Genomic DNA, 18,200 nt, shown 5'->3' on the forward strand with positions numbered 1-18,200 from the left:
ATAGGGAACTTGAAATGCAAGATTTCTGAGTTCATGATCTGATTATTCGGATGAATATTGTTTACTACTTCGATGACATGATAGGAAAGATGCTAGGATGGGGATATCAAGAGGGTACTACTTGCTTTGGTTTTGGCTATGACCTTTGATAAAGTAACCAGCTTCAAGGTCCAGATTTTGAACCTAAGTTCTGATACCACATGTAAGGTCCCCTCCTAGGGTCCTCTACCAGATCTATATTCTCTAATTTTACATGAAATAAAAGGGCAATAATTTATTTCTGACAAGGCATTTAAACGATGATAATTTACCATTTAAAATGTAATTCCTACAATTTAAATAGTGAACATTTCATTTCAATCACTTACATGAGTAATATATGCATAGAGGAATACCTGTACCGATATCCCGGTGGAGATGCCTTTGAGTTGCTGCTCCTGCTGGAAATCTCCTCCTAACTACCGACTGGATTTACCTCCCAGGCAACTAGGAAGTAGTTCCTAGCCCAAGAAACCTCCATAGGTTCCCTAGCCCTCCGAGCCTAAGTCCAACCAGATGTAGTGTGTCCAAGATGAATAATACTCCCTTCTCTCTCTCAAACAATTCCTCCAAAACCACATCCAAACCAAAACCAAAAGCAAGACCAAGGATCCCCCTTCCTCCCCTAATCCTTCCCCTTTTATGCCCCTCCTTCTATTCTCCACCTCAACCACCTCTCATTAATGTCATAACTTCTCCCTCATCCTTACATTTGACTTCTCTTCTCCCAAGTAAACATGAGAGGACATTTGGGAATGTGAGATGAATATAAAATTGGGTAATTAATTAGAGAGGACCATTTCTTCTCCCAAGTAAATATTTTTTGGATGAGAGATGAATATATAAATTGGTAATTAATTGGAGAGGACCATGTCTTCTCCCAAGTAAATGTGAGAGGACATTTTGGGGATGAGAGATGAATATATAAATTGGTAATTAATTGGAGAGGACCATGTCTTCTCCCAAGTAAATGTGAGAGGACATTTTGGGGATGAGAGATGAATATATAAATTGGTAATTAATTGGAGAGGACCATGTCTTCTCCCAAGTAAATGTGAGAGGACATTTTGGGGATGAGAGATGAATATATAAATTGGTAATTAATTGGAGAGGACTATGTCTTCTCAAAATTTAAAAATTTGGGGAGGTAAATTGGGAATAATAACAAAATTTATATCAGTACCAAATTTACAGTTTCACCAATGTAGGTATGTACCAATATTTCTTGATAATTATAAGTCCATATTTTAAGAAAATTTAAACACTTAGTAAAATTTGCAGGATAAGATTAAATAGGGCATTATAGATGACAGTGGTTCACAAGGATGTCAGATTCGATGAGGAGAAGGCCATGTGAGTTTCCCTTGAGAGGGATCTTGAGCTACATGCGGATGAGGAGCTTTGAGCTCCTAAGGTTGAGGAGCCTCATATTTATGTGCAGAAGCCATATGCAGAGGATCCGAGAGTGGATACATCCACTTAGGTAGAGTCTTCTAGAGAGGGAAGGGAGCGCACCAGAGAGGCTGTCAGATTGTTGGATGATGCACGGGAGAATGTGGGAGCACCCACTTCTCAGCGAAGATGTAGGAGGTCACCTGAGAGGTACACCAGATACATGGCTCTTATGGGAGAATGTGTTGTGATAGAGCCATCTTCCTTTAAGGAAGCAGTGCAACAACCGGTTTGGGTTGATGCCATGGTGGAGGAGTATGACTCCATAGTTCGTAACAGTGTTTGGGATGTGGTCCTGAGACCAGAGGACAAGTCAGTGGTGAGCTCCCATTGGCTTTACTAGGTAAATCAACCACACAATCATCTTGTCCTGAAGATGAACCATACTGGCTGGTTCGAAACGCATCGACCAAATATTCTCAATGTGATTTTTTCCAGAAAAATTTCATTAACAAGGTAAATCAAGCTGCAAATGGTAGTGTAGAGAAGCATAAGGCTAGATTTGTGGCCTGTGGCTTTTCATAGGTAGAGGGGATTGACTATGATGAGACCTTTGCTCCTGTTGAAAGGTACTCATCAATCATATCTATATTGGCACTATCAGCACAGATGGGTTGGAGGATCCATTAGATGGATGTGAAGACAACCTTCCTTAATGGCATGATTGAGGAAGAGATATACATAAAGAAACCTGAAGGGTTTGAAACCTTTGACCTTGAGTCACATGTGTGCCGACTCAAGAGAGAATTGTACAGGCTAAAGCAAGCACCCCATGCTTGGTACGCCAGGATAGATAGCTACTTCACCGGGTTGGGCTTAACGAAGAGTGAAGCGAATGCAAACCTGTACCACATAGTGGTGGAAGGTAAACCGTTGATCATTGTACTTTATGTTGATGATCTCATATTGAAAGGTGATGATCAGTTGATCAAATCTTGAAAGGAGAACCTTGTAAGAGAGTTTGAGATGAAGGACATGGGGCTCATGCATTACTTTCTTGACATGTTGGTATGGCAGGGAGATGGGGATTTTTTTGTGTCTCAAGGCAAGTATGCCAACAAGATACTCAGGAGATTCCGCATGGAGAGCAACAAACCCATGAAGACTCCTCTTGCATGTAACTAGAGGAAGGAGGATGTTACTTCAAGGGAAGTAGTGGAAGCTACTATTTACAGGCATCTTGTGGGTTCACTCATGTACTTGGTGAGCACATGACCAGATATGTGCTATGAAGTTAACCAACTTAGTCAAGCGATGGTTAGGCCTACCAAGCTATATTGGAAGGTGGAAAAGCATGTGTTGAGATACCTCAGGGGCACTTCTCAGTATGGATTATGGTACAGACAGAGAGAGAGAGTGAAGCCTCAAGGCTTCATCGATGCAGATTGGGCAGCGAGTCCATGTTATAGGAAGAGCACATAAGGAGGAATCTTCAGTATTGGGTTAGCGACAGTTTCTTAGTACAACAGGAGACAAAGATCAGTTTCACTCAGTTCGGTAGAGGCAAAGTACATGGTTATGAGTCAAACAACATGTGAGACCATCTAGATGAGGAATATCCTGGTTGGTTTGTTTGGTCAGCAGATGGATCCAACTATGATTTACTATGATAATCAGAGTTGTATGAAACTCTCTGAAAATCTAGTTTTTCATGATCGGTCCAAGCATATTGATATCCGATATCATCATCTCAGAGATTGTGTATTGAGGTGGATTATGTTGTTAGAGTACATTCCCATGGAGGAGAAAGATGCTGACATTTTGACAAAGACATTGTCAAGATGTAAATTTGAGTTTCACAGAGACAGGATTGGGGTAGTTGATAAACCCTTTCTTGTTGAGAGGGAGTGTTGAGAAATGGAAACAAGAAATTCCAGTTTAATTTTTCATTGAATTAAACTGAGAATTAAAATCGAATTCTATTCTCATAGCAACTTGTAAATAGTTAGTTAAGTTTAATTAACTTAATTAGCTTAGGAATTTCGAGTTGGAAGTCTTTCTAAAGTCATGTATATATTCTCCCTATATTATAGGGGTACATGATGAGTTAATTATGAGTTGTAATTAGTTAACTCAGTTTACTGAGTTAAGTCCCGTTAAATTAGTTCGAAACTGTTTGAGGAACTAATAGTGAGTTAACAGTCATTTGGTGCACTAATGCATTAACTAGTGCTAATCTAGTTAACTGAAGATTCCCTCATCAAAAACTGATGCATGTCAATTCTGAGAAAGACCCAGTTGAGACTAGAGTGCAAGGGCAGTGTACTATCAGTTATATGATTTACTGAGTTGTATAGATCATGCATGCAATCGGGAACTGAACCTTGAAGGGATTGCACAATTTTGGATGCACTGGCCTCCCATTAATATGGGATGATCAACCATAGGAATTGCACAAGGAAATAAGGACTTGGAGAGTTGTAGAATTAGTTAAGTGTTGGCCAAGAGCTTTCTTGTGAGTTGGAGATTGATTTTACTGAGTGTTGGGATTGTTCTTGAGAGAACAAGCATTGTATCATCATCTTGGATTTATGATATATGAAATACATATAGTGGGGTTTTGAGCTGTGGCTTTCCCAGGATACTTATTGTGTTATGTGTATTTGATTATCTTCCTCTTGTCGATTATTGTTTTCATCGATCTATTGGCTTCCGTTGGTTGATAGTAGAAGTAGTTTCTTGTCTCTTTCTTTAGTACATTGCATGAGCTTGTGAATCTACAGGATTTTCTGCATGGTATAAGAGCTAGATGTGTAGAAATATTCTACATCGTCCCCACCATCTCGCTTCAAGGCCGGAGTGGTGTCTTGCTCAGTGGTAGGCTGAAGCACAGCAAGGCCGAAGTGCATGAATGCTCTCTTTCAATTTCTAAGTACGTAATTTTTGAATCAATTCCATGAAGTTGCATGTAATTTCATGAAGGTGTGAGTTGCTATGACTACATTTAAAGGTTGTTGGTGGTGCCTTTGTGCGAGAGGCCAAGAGCAAGGTGTAAGGTCTAATTTTTTTATTTTTATTTTTTGGGGTTATAACATTTAAAAAAAATGTTGGGCACATGTTTTTTATACATGTAAAAAAAAAGGCGTCATTTTTAAAGAAAGGAGGGTTTTTTATTAAAAAAACAAAGGGGATCTTGTTTTTTTTGCATCAAATTAAAGGAATTTTTTTTTTTATTAAGAGAGCACCCATTTTTTGAGATTTCTCCTTGGATCTGGAGATAGATCCATCTTTTAATTGCTGGAGGTCGAATTTTTTATTTCTTGAGGGAGACTTGTCAAGATGAATAACTAGATGGCAGAGGAATATCTGAATGAGAGTAATAAGATCGATGGATCCAATTACTCTAATTGGAAATTTAAGTTGTAGACCCTGTTGGAGGGGAAAAACGCATGGACGATTGCAAGCAGTGATGAGTTGAAGCCGACCCTAGCTACGGGCAGAACAACAACAACAATCCAGGACTAGGAAAAGAGGGAGAACAAAGCAAAAGTGTTGTTAAAATTGTCAGTGAAAGATTGTATTATCCCTCACATCCATGAATGTAAATCAACAAATGACATCTGGAAAATGCTCAAGGACCTGTACAAGATCAAAAACACAAATCGCCTGATGTTTTTGAAAAGCAAGATTCTCTCCATCAAAATGGAGGAGAATGAGTCAGTGGTTGCATTCATCTCTCGAATCAAGGAGATTAGAGATAAGCTGAGCGAAATAGGAGAGACAATGTCAAACACTAATTTGGTCACAATTACCATGAATGGTGTGATTAATGACTATCACATGTTTATCACAACTTGAATGCGAGAGAGAAAGCCCCCAATTTCAAAGAATTGACAGGAATCCTAATGCAAGAGGAAGAGAGGCGGATGACCCTGAAACCCCAAAGTTTAGATCTTTCTCTAATGACGAAGAAGAAGCCCTTCAGAGGGAAGGAAAATGTAGGATAGAATGGTGGAAGTACACCATAAAGAAAACCACCTCAAGGTATGTCCTCAAACATAAGTGATTCAAGAACCAAATGTTTTTATTGTGGTAGAGTTGGCCACATAGCTAAAAATTTCCAGAAGAAGAAGTTTGATGAAGGTTGCCATAAACATAAGAAGCATGCAGGATACTTTGGAGATAAATATCAGAATCAGAATCTCAGATTGTTTGTATCTGATTTTGCGTTCTCTATGGAGGATGATGAAGCAAAAACTTGGTTTGTGGACTCAGGAGCTTCCACTCAAATGACATGTAACATACATTGGTTTGATAATTTTAAAGAAACCAACAGTGGTGAAAATATCTACCTTGGTGATGATAGAGGGTACCAAATCAAAGGGTATGGTAATGTTCCTGTCGTTTTGCTTGGTGGAAATATTAAACATATTCAAAATGTAATGTATGTACTTGGAATAAAAAAGAATATGATCTCTATTTTATGATAACAGATCAGAACCTTAAGGTAGAGTTTTTTAAGTCTTATTGTGTTATTAAAGATCTGTTGGATCGTATGAAGCCAATTGCATCAGGTATTCGAGTGGGAGGATTGTATAAGCTAAATGTAAGAAGCACACCACACCAAGCCTTGACCTCATCAGTTATGACTGTAGAAGACTTATGGAATCAAAGATTCGATCATATCAACTTCAATGACTTGCTGCTACTTCAGAAACGAGGTATCGTCAATGGTCTTCATAGTTTAAATAATGTTCATGTTGATTATGAAGCATGTTCTATTGGGAAGATGCATAGAGATGAGTTTCCTACAAATGTAGATATAAAGAAGAGAGATATACTAGAGCTTGTGCACATTGATTTTTGTGGGCCGATGCAAAAAACGTCATTAGGAGGTGCCTATTATTTCCTATTATTTGTTGATGATTTCATGAGATTTACTTGGGTATATTTTCTCAGAAAGAAGATTCATACTTTTGAATATTTTAAAGAGTTCAGAAACATGATTGAAAAACAGACAGGAAAATTCATCAAAATTCTCCGCTCGGATCAAGGAGGAGAATATGAGAAGGGTTGTTTCATCAAATACTACAAGGACCATGGGATAGTTTAGCAGTTCATATTACCCCACACTCCTCAACAGAATGGAATTGTAGAGAGGAAGAACATAACCCTTGTGGAGTGTGCTCGAAGCATGTTAAAAGGTAAGAACCTGTCTAATGGATTTTGGGTAGAAGTAATAAATACTGCAATATATTTGAAGAATAAGAGTCCAACAAAAAACCTTGATTTTAAAAATCCATTTGAAGCTTTATTAGGTTTTAAGCCTGAAGTTAATCATTTAAGAGTTTTTGGCTCCAAAGATTTTTCTCATGTTCCAAAAGTGGATAGGAAGAAACATGATTCAAAGGCCATTAAATGCATTTTTGTTGGGTACTGTATAAATTTTAAAGCTTATAAATTGTTTATGATCCAGGTGGATATTGGTGGCCACCCGCCTATTCCACTTGGACCCCCACCATTATTTCTTTCATTTTTTTAGTTTCCTTATTTGTAGCACAATTTACTATTTTTGGAAATTTTTTGGGTCCTGAACTTCCGAAGCCGTTTTGAGGCCCTAAATGACGTTTTTTTTGGGAAAAATGGGACCAAATTGAGTCATATATCAATGTTGGTCACTCAAAAGTTGCAGTCCTCGGATAGATCTTTCTAACGAGGTATTGCGTGTGTCAAACAGAGATCGTATGCCAAAGTTATAACCCCGGGAAGTTGATGTACCAAGTTACCCAAACAGGGCCCATAGTTTGGTGCTTCATCTCCTATGGTTATGTTTTTGGATGTTTAGGGTTTTTCATTGTTTCTCAACAATAAATAGGCCTTCGAGCCTCATTGTAACACAGTTTAGAGGCATGTAGCCACCACATCTCTTCTCAGAGATAAGCTACCATCGCTCGAGCTAGTCTTATTTCCATTATGTTTGTAAGCATATTTCAGTATTTGATATTAATGAAATGAAGTGTTATTTCTATTGCATCTTTGTATCTATGGTTATATCTGTAATTTGTTTCATTCCTATTTAAATCCAGATCAGTGGTATCAGAGCGGTCTGCTCTTTCTCTGTTTTTCTTTGCATGTCCCCAATGAGGTCGGGATATAAGGAGTTAGGTCTTGAACTTGTCGAACCTTTGCAAGACCAACCTCACAAATCCCGATGGCCTCCCATGGTGGATGAAAAGAAAGATGATGGGGCAGCAGATCCTATCAAAATCTTTCTCAAAGAAGCCCTCGAGCGACAAAGGAACGCGATGATGGACAACTTTACCAAGATCCTTCAGCGGCTACCCAAGGGCGACGCATCTACTTCCGGAAACTACTCGAGAAGCGCCACACCCTTTAAGGTACAAGTTAACTTTGAAATTCCCATATTTGAGGGTCAGATAGATGCAAACGTTGTAGATAAATGGTTAAATCTGCTAGAAGGATATTTTTCCGTTCATGATTTTTCCAGCCGGATTTTCACTTCTCAAAGCAGCCCCCCATGTCAAGGACTAGTGGGAAACCTACTGTGAGTAGAAGGATGAAAGTATGAACTCATTGTTTTCAGCCACACCTACTTGGAACTCGTTCCGAGATGCCATCAAGGAGTAGTACTACCCTATTTGGAGCTATGAGGATAAATACATAAAGTGGACAATGCTGCGACAGGGAAGGGACTAAGATGTGCCGGAGTTTACCAATTTTTTTCATACCCTTCGCACGAAGTTGGGTATCAAGGATTCTGAGAAGCATTTGGTTCTCAAGTACCACAACTGCTTGCACAGGTACATCCAAGACGAGATAGAATTCCTGGACATCTCCTCGCTGGGCACAGGATACCGATATTCTGTCAAGATCAAGAAAAAGTTTAAATAGAAGAAGCGAGACTTTGGATCTATGAATCTAAAGCAAGGGAAAGGTGCCCCCAAACCGCAAAACAAAGGACAAAGCCAAGGCAGGGCAGCCCAGGACAACCTGCCAAAGCCGCAAGTAAAGAACAACGTCGCGAAGCAGAAGAAGGACACAGGAAAGTGGTGTAAGTTCCATAAGAGCTCCACTCACAACACAAGTGAGTGTCGGGCCAAGCAGTCACTGGTGGCCGAGCTAAAGGCTTCAGAATCAAATGCATGTTCCAACTCTAAGTCAGAACCTGACAAGGGGAATGGCAAAGGGAAGAAGATTATCAATGCGGAGCCCAATGCCACCATTACCACCACGAAGATCCAAAAGGAGGAACCTGAAGATCCAAAAGGAGGAACCTGAAGATCCAAAGGAGGACGACCGCCTCTTCCACTCCTAGATGTGGGTAAAGGGTTCCCTGCTATAGTTCATTGTCAACAGCAGGAGCCAAAAGAACCTCATTTCGGCAAAGGTCGTGAAGCGACTGGGCTTACCAACCATAACACATCAACAACCATACGCCATCGGGTGGCTTCACCAAGGACGAGATCTTCGTGTGAGCCAGTAGTGTCGGCTTTCATACAACGTCAAGCCCTTCACGAATGAGGTATTATGTGATGTTTCTCCCCTTGATGTTTGTGATGTATTATTAGGCCAACCATACTTATGGAAGTGACATGCTGTGTATGAGTCAAGGCCTCATGCTGTTATTGTTACTTTGGGAAATAAGTTGTACAGGATACCGGAGGTAGCACCGATTACCGCCATCTCTTTGGTTACTGCAAAACAATGCAGTAAGCTCATTTCCAAAACTGGGAAATTTGTTTTCCTGATGATACGCCCTCAGGGAAAGAAGAAGACAGTGGCCGTGACCTCAAGACAGGGCCCCTCCACATGGCAACGACAGATGGACAATGTCGTGGAGGAGTATGAGGACATCTTCACCTCCCTCACAGGGGTGCCTCTGCATTGTTAAGTCAAGCACTCCATCGATCTTACTCCAGGTGTGCTGCTGCCCAATGGACCAATCTATCGGTGCTACGTTCTAGAGAATGGCGAAATCAATAGGTAGATTCAAGAGTTGCTACAAAAAGGTCACATCCATCCAAGTTCATCACCCTGTGGGAGCCTGATCGTGTTGGTATAGAAGAAGGATGGGACTTGGAGACTTTGTATTGACTATCGGGTGCTGAACAAGATCACTGTCTGGAATAGGTACCCGATCCCACGGATTGATGACCTTCTGGACCAACTGAAGGGGGAAAAATATTTCAGCAATATCGGCTTGAAGTCCGGCTATCACCAGGTGCCAATCGAAGCCTCTGATGTGTGGAAGACTGCCTTTAAAGCCAAGGAGGGCCTTTTCGAATGGTTGGTTTTCTTTTTGGGTTGACAAATGCTTCTGCAACCTTCATGAGGCTGATGGATGACATCTTGTGGTCATCGACCGATTCTCGAAGATGGCCATTATGGCAGCCTGCAAGAAGAATATAACAACAGAAACCATTGCTAAAATCTTCTTTGAATGAGTGTGGGTACACTTTGGGATCCCACCGTCTATCATCTCAAATCAGGACAGCAGGTTCCTTAGTAAATTTTAGTCCAGTCTCTGGTTGATGCTAGACACAAAGCTCACTAAGTCCACATCTTTCCATCCCCAAACTGATGGCCAGATAGAGGTCGTCAACAGGATGATCATACACATTTTGCGCATGTACAACTCAAAGCATCCACGCACATGGGATGAGATCCTTCATTATGTCTATCACAGCTATAACCGGGCTTTCCATAGCTTGACTGGCCACAACCCTTTTCAAGTGGGCTTGGGATTCCAGCCACTATGTCCCATTGATGTGGCCATACCATTTGCAGCTACTCAGGTAGATTCGGCTCGTGTCCAATCGGAAGCCGATAAGGCAAACATCTTCATTGAGCACATCCAACATATCTACTAGCAGGTCCATGACATTATGGAAAAATCAAATGCCAAGTACAAGTAGCAACATGATCAACATCGGGCGCCACACAAGTTTCAGGTGGGTGACAAAGTCTGGTTACATTTGCAGAAGGAATGCCTTACTAGAGCCCATCGGAAACTCAGACCACTCCAATATGGTCCTTACACCATTACCAAGGCTGTGGGTGACAATGCATTTGAGCTCAGCATTCCCCCATTCCTTGACCTGCACCCAGTGCTCAATGTGGACCGCCTTCGACCATACTTCCCACCATCACTGGACACATCAGACATTGCAGAACCTAAAGAGCTGAATCCATATTGCATGGAGAAATCCACAACTGATCAGATCATGGAAACATAGATCAAGAACACATGATAGTAAAGGATCCAACTATATCTAGTTGTCAAAGTAGGCCAACTCCTTCACTTGGGCAAGTGGCTCACCAGGGACCAAGTTCAACAAAAGTTTCCTCATCTCATGGAGGAACTCAACGCAATGGGGACCATTGCTTTCTAAGGGGGAAGGAATGATCTAGGTGGATATTGGTGGCCACCCGCCTATTCCACTTGGTCCCCCAACATTGTTTCTTTCAGTTTCCTTATTTGTAGCACAATTTACTATTTTTGGCAATTTTTCGGGTCATGAACTTCCGGAGCCATTTTGAGGCCCTAAACGACGTTTTTTTGGAAAAACTTGGACCATCAAATCAAATTTTATTGATTTGATATGGTCACTCAAAAGTTGTAGTCCTCGGATAGATCTTTCTAACGAGGTATTGTGCGCGTCAAACAGAGATCGTATGCCAAAGTTACGACCCCGGAAAGTTGATGTACCAATTTACCTAAACGGGGCCCATAGTTTGGTGCTTCATATCCTAGGGTTAGGTTTTTGGATGTTTAGGGTTTTCCATTTTTTCTCAACAATAAAAATGCCTTCGAACCGCATTGTAACATAGTTCAGAGGCATGTAGCTGCCACATCTCTTCTTAGAGATAAGCTACCATCGCCTGAGCTAGTCTTATTTCCATTATGTTTGTAAGCATATTTTAGTATTTTATATGAATGAAATGAAGTGTTATTTCTACTACATCTTTGTATTTATGGTTATATCTGTAATTTGTTGCATTCCTGTTTAAATCCAGATTAGTTTAATCCCTCTACTCATGAAATTTTTGCAAGAAGAGATGTGGTATTCCATGAGCAAGTTGATGATGGAAACCATGAAAGAAGCAATGAAGAATGACACATGCCTTTTCTGGTGGAAGATGGAAGTGATGATAGGGACAACCATAAGCAACAACAACAACAATGACAACAACAACAGAAAAAGGAAGATGTGGATGGTACATATGCATGTAGCAGGCCAAGTCCACCAAGGGATGATCATAACAGATTTGAAGTCAGTCCACTATTCAGGAGATCAGGTAGGAAAATTCAGTTGCCAGTAAGATATAGGGATCATGCTCTTATAACTAGTATGTTTTGTTGAACCCTCTAATTATAAAGAAGCAAGTCAATATAGTGAATGGAGGGCATCCATGGAAGAGGAATATGAGTCAATACTGAAAAACAAAACGTGGGATGTAGTTGAACTACCTGAAGGCAAACAACCCATAGGTTGCAAATGGTTATACAAGCCTAAATTTAAAGCAGATGGGAGCATAGATAAATATAAAAGCTAGGCTGGTTGCAAAGGGGTACTCGCAGAAAGAAGCCATAGATTATGAGGAAACCTTCACCCATATAGCTAAATTAAACACAATCAGAATGTTAATTGCCTTAGCTACCAAACATCATTGGATGATACACCAACTAGATGTGAAATCTGCATTCTTAAATGGGAATTAAAAGAAGAAGTGTATTTAATGCAACTTGAAGGGTTTGTTAAATAGGGGGAGGAACATTTAGTCTATAGATTGAAGAAAGCATTGTATGGACTAAAACAGGCACCCAGGTCGTGGTATGATAAAATTGATTCATTTTTCCTACAACATAGTTATAAAAGAAGCAAGAATGACCCTAATCTGTATACCATGTTTGATGAAAAGGGGAAAATTGTTTTGATTTCTTTATATGTAGATGATCTTATCATTATAGGAAATGCTGATGAACTCATTAAAGAAATCAAAGAGTAGATGTCACAGGTTTTTGAGATGAAAGACCTCAGAGAGTTACACTATTGTTTGGGTCTTGAATTCTGGAGGGATTCTGGCTAGACTTTTTTGTCTCAAGGAAATTATGTCAGAGGTTTATTGAAAAGGTTCAGAATGGATCAGTGCAAAGTAGCATTAGTGCCTTTACAATAGAATACCAAACTTTAGAATAATGATGGTTCTAAGGAGGTCGATGCAACACTGTATAGATAGCTGGTTGGGAGTCTAATTTACTTGACTACAATTAGGCCAGATTTGGCTTTTGCAGTCAGTGTATTGAGCCAATTCATGTCAAAGCCTCTTGAGAATCATTGGGCTACAGTGAAAGGAATCTTAAGGTATCTTCAAGGAACCTTAGACTTTGGTATTAAATATACTTATTCGTTTGATGTTAGATTGACAGGTTTCTCAGACTCACACTCGGCCAGAAATCTAGATGACCGATGATCCATAACAGGTTATGTTTTCAACATTGGGTTCGAGGTCATTGCATGGAGCAATAAGAAGATGAACACTATATCCTTGTTTTCATCAGAAGAAGAGTATCAAGCAATGTGCGTAGCAACATGTGAGACAGCTTGGTTGAGGAGACTTCTCCACTATGCCGGAGAAGAACAAAAAGATGTAACTATTATCATATGTGATAACCAAAGCTCAATCAAACTTGCAAATAATTCAGTGTTTCATAAAAACACCAAGCATATTAATACACGATTTCACTTTGTTAAGGAGAAGGTTCAGTCAAAGGAAACCCATATTGAATATTGTAATACTTGTGACAATGTTGTAGATATTTTTACTAAGCCACTTGAAAGAATTAAATTTGAGTTATTTAGGGAGATGTTAGGAGTGCTAGTGAACCCTTTATCCATTAAGGGGGAGTGTTAAAGTTAATGGAGAAATGTATTCTAGGAGAGAGTCAGTTCATTAGTTACGTGTGAGACTTAGATTAGGAATTTGTTCCTATTTTCTAAGTGGTTGTTCTAACCTCCCTATTTGCTTGTAAACTATTTATTCATGGTGATTAATGATGAATGTGTAGAGCGTTCTGCCAGAGGAAGTCTCCAGGTAAAACCTTCACTTGAGAGCTGCTTAGTTTGATGAATAAAGTCTTTGTCTTCCATTTCTAACATAAATGAAGCATTATCTCCAACAGTGAGAGATACAGAGTTGAAGCCATTCCCCAATGATGCAATCTTGCCCTCGAATTGAAATGGTACGCAGAAAGGGAGGTCCATGTTGAGGAACGATGCTAGTAGGTGGCCCTCCCGGAAAACACAATAGGCTGAAAAGCAGACGATTTTAAACCTAGAGTGCAATTAACTTCTCAACATGGTTGCAACTTAACCTAAGCAACATTATTTTGTGAGCGATCATGATCGATTTTGACAATACCCAGATGTTGGAATTGCCAAAAAGTTGAATGTTGGAGACTCAATGAGTGACCCAGTCAAGTTATTAAGGTTTCTGTGATCTATATTTAGTTTCTGAGAAAACTTTTTCTGTGAAAATCACATAAAGAATCATTTGTGGACGTGTTTTGAACTAGCCAATGTGGTTCATCATCACGACAAGATGAAAAATTAGATCATGGCAGCAGGTTAAATAGAGATTAAAGTCATTCTGGCTAAATTAAAACAACTGCGTTTGACTAGGTCAGAAATTAGGTAAAAAATTATTTATATAATAATACCATTAGTCAAGTAAAATATATTTAAGATACTATTTTAATATATATAATATGTTTGACTTAGACTAAGGGATAAGAAAAAACTATTAACCAAATAAGTAAAATAAAATAAAGGAATAATGATGGCATAAAATAAAAAGAAATATATTTAAGTTAATATTTTAATATACAAATTAAGATAGACTAGAACTAAGAGAAAAGAAAAAACTAATAACCAAATAAATAAAATATAAAAGAGACTAAGGAGTAAAGAAGGAACCTCAAAATGAGACATGAGATAACTATAAAAAATGGTAAAAAATTAAAAATGGAAAAAACTAATAACTAAATAAATAAAATATAAAAAAAGACTAAGGACTAAAGAAGGGATTCTACCCAAACCTCAAAATGAGGCATGAGATAACTAAAAAAATTTGGTAAAAAATTTAAAATAAAAACTAAAGCCAATAAGACTTTAATAATTTAATCAAACCATTAATAAAAAAAAATTCAAAAAATATATATAAAAAAATCAAATTCCGTTCCAAAAGTAAAAGATAGAAAATAAAAACAAAATTAAATGACCAATAACCAAAGGGATACAAACGATCCACTAGATCATGATAATGATTTTTTTTGGGATTTTTGAAATTTTGGGATCGATTGCAATGGCGTTCGATCGCGATACTGTATCTCGAAAGCTGAAGGCGAAGTCTGAAAACAAGATCTGGTTTGATTGCATCGCGAAAAACCCCAGTTGGGCATCCGTGACAAATGGAGTATTCATTTGTCTTGATCATTCAACAATGCATTGGAGTCTTGGTGTTCATGTCAGGTTTGTGAGGGTTCTTGCAGCAATTACTGCTGCCGACGCTTTGCAAACCGAGGAAGGGAGCTTCCCAGGATTAGATCGAAGCCCTCATGCAGTCGGGCGAATAGATCTCAGGCTATGGATAGTGCTATGGCCTAGATCTAAAATAAGATATGTCTTATCTGTCGCAGATCATTCTCTCCACAGGACTGACGCGGCTAGGTTTTTCAAGTCTTGGCCAATCCAAAGCTCCGCTCATTGGAACGAGATAGGCCGCATTAGAACATGGTATGAGGGAGAGCTTCGAACGGCCATGAGCGTGTACCCAGCGACAGTCAAAGGGGCGGCGACAATCCTTGACATTTCATTAATCCCCGCACCCTGGTGGAAGGAAGCCTGGAGCTGAGGTCAGGTCTTTCTCCATAGATCTGATTCAGTTTGGTTTTGGCCGGATCTAGAACATGGGAAAGACATGGATCTCATTGAGAAGACAATCTTCAGAATCGAAGGGACTAACAATGCAGAACAGGAGAAGCTAGCCAGGGCTTTGACAGATGGATGGGAGCGTCTCTGGCTAGTTGAGCCCTCAAAGATGGCTAACTACATATCCAGGAAGCTGGGGCTGTCGAATGCAAAGATCATTCTCGATCTCTGCAAGGCCATCGAGGTAGAAGCAGTCGAAGCCACTTTAGCAGGTAAGGAAGTCCTCCAGACTGGATCCCGGCCCCAGATCGCCAGTCCTAGCTCCACCAGGACAGAACCTAATCACTTTCAAATCCTCGTCAGAACGCCCACGGGGAATACAATCTTGATCTGGACTTATGCTACAGATAGTGTAATAGATCTGAAAAACAACATAGCCAACCAGATTGGCTATCCAGCAGGCAAGCAACACCTAGTAACAGGGGGCAGATCGCTATAGGACTACAGAACCTTGAAGGAGTACAACATCAAGCCAGGATCTACAATCATTCTCAATATGAGACTACGAGGAGGTGCAGCAACCAGCAAATCAACAGAAGGAGGCAGTGGGTCCAAATCAAATCACAACCCAGATCAGCACCAGCAATACAGAAGCGAAGGAGCGTCTTACAAGCATATTTTACAAAGTGGGAAAGCTCCTCCGACAATTCCAAAGCAGGCCGGAACAGAACCAAGTCCATACATAGTGGAGCAACTGCAGCATACACCAGAACTAACAATCGATACAGCAGAAGCAGAGAAGGTATGTGACAGCTATGAAAAGCAAGCCATCATCTACCGTTTTAACGGTTTTTGGCCCAAACCTTTGGATCTGTTTCATTGGATACTCACAAAATGGTCTCTGAACTGTGAGATCTGGCCCAAACCTTTGGATCTATTTCATTGGATACTCACAAAATGGTCTCTGAACTGTGAGATCCACCTCTGTTCAAAAGGGTTTTTTATAGTTAAATTTCAGTCGCCAGAAGTTAGAGAGCTCGTGTTTCAGCAAGGACCGTGGTTCTGGGGCTCTTCGGGTCTCTTTATTACTCCATGGTTCCCGGAGTTTGATGCAAACACTTTTGTTGTCTCTCGGATGCCTGTATGGGTACGTCTTCATAATCTCCCTATCCATTTCTGGGACCAAAAGATACTTGCATGCATAGGCAACTCCATAGGTAGATTTATCAAAATGGATACACAAAGAATCGATGAAAGAATTTTTACTTTCGCACGCATATGTGTGGAAGTAGACCTTAGTAAAGGATTACTGGGAAGCATAAAACTGAAACACAAATATCGCAGCTGGTTGTAGTCATTAGACTATGAAAATACAGCTTTCAGGTGCAAAATATGTCGGCAAACTGGACACCGGCAAAATGCATGTCCAGAATACAAAAAGAACAGCCGCAAAAAGAAGAAAACAGGCAACCATCAAAAGGGATGGAAATTCTCCTATTCAGATTTGGAAGAGGAGGAAGATAATGAGGAGGAAGAACCCGCCCCAAATGAAAGCAACCAAACAAAAACTCAGAAGATCTCCCCACAAGGACCTATGGAATCACAATCAAGAAAGAACTCAAATTCAATGGAAATTAGTGGAACTAAAAGGCAGAACTCATCAGACACCTCTGATTCAGAGAAGGAAAATCCTCAACCCAACGAAGAAAATCCACTTCAACTTGTTCCCATAATTCCGTCCCAAGGAGAATGGCAAAAAGTTGAGAAGAAAAAGGGGAGGAAATCATGATTCCTCCCAATATTCTCTTTTGTTCCCGCTGTGGTCCTTTCTCATACTTTTGTTTTTGTTTTTATTTTTTAAGCTCTCCACCTGGACGGGCAATGGCCCGAGCTTTCCTCATATGAGGAGGCCGTGTATCTGTTCAGTGGTCTTCCCTACATGTTTAACTGGACGGGGCTGAAGTTTCTCATCTAGTGAGCTCTATGATTCGCAAATTATAGAGCAAAATGAATGCTGCGGCATATACTATGTAACTTTTTATCCTGGTAATAAAAAGTTCGAATTTTTTTTTTGGAAAAAAACCAAAGGGATACAAACTAAAAGAAAAGGGACCAAGTATAAGCCATTAAACCTTGGAGGCAGAAATCTAAAAAATATAATATTAAAACTACTAAATCAATCTAGCAAAGTTAGAAAACTGAACTAACCGTTGGAAACTTCACGGCCCATGAAATTATGTAATGAATAAAAATTATTACAAAGAAAAATTCTCTTCCAAAGGTCCAAATCAAATTCTTTCGAAACAAATGAGTGGACGTTGACGTAATAAAGTATACCATTCATTACTGTCAACCCTTTTGGGCTTCCAATCATAACTGCCGATATGTCGAGCAGCACAAGGTCACGGAAAAATGTTTCCCTAGTCCTAGCAGTCCTAGCATAGCACGGAAAAATGTCGTGGTCACGATCACAATCCCTGATTGTAAAAATATTGTGGAATAACAGTTGGTAACTTAACCATAACTATAAGTGACACATATACATAAAAAACAGATCAAAACTCAGCCAGATCCTTCAACTTTTTAACTACTTTAAAAAAACGAGGAACTTTAAGGCCTGGGTGAGCCGCCTTTGGTTAGTGTCGAGGTGCCCGTAGATCCATCAGTAAAGATGCAAGGCAGCCACCATGGTTGAGGTACCAATTTAAACATTATAAGTTTGGGAGTTTTTGTTAAAATAGTGATAATTTTCTTTTGATATTTGTTAGTTAAAATTGATTTTTGTTTATGTTTATAAATTCAATATATGAAAAACCT

Source organism: Pinus tabuliformis, chromosome 4_2, assembly GCF_031772625.1.
Source record: "Pinus tabuliformis cultivar Carrire ecotype Pingquan chromosome 4_2, CPIR1, whole genome shotgun sequence".
Lineage (NCBI taxonomy): Eukaryota > Viridiplantae > Streptophyta > Pinopsida > Pinales > Pinaceae > Pinus > Pinus tabuliformis.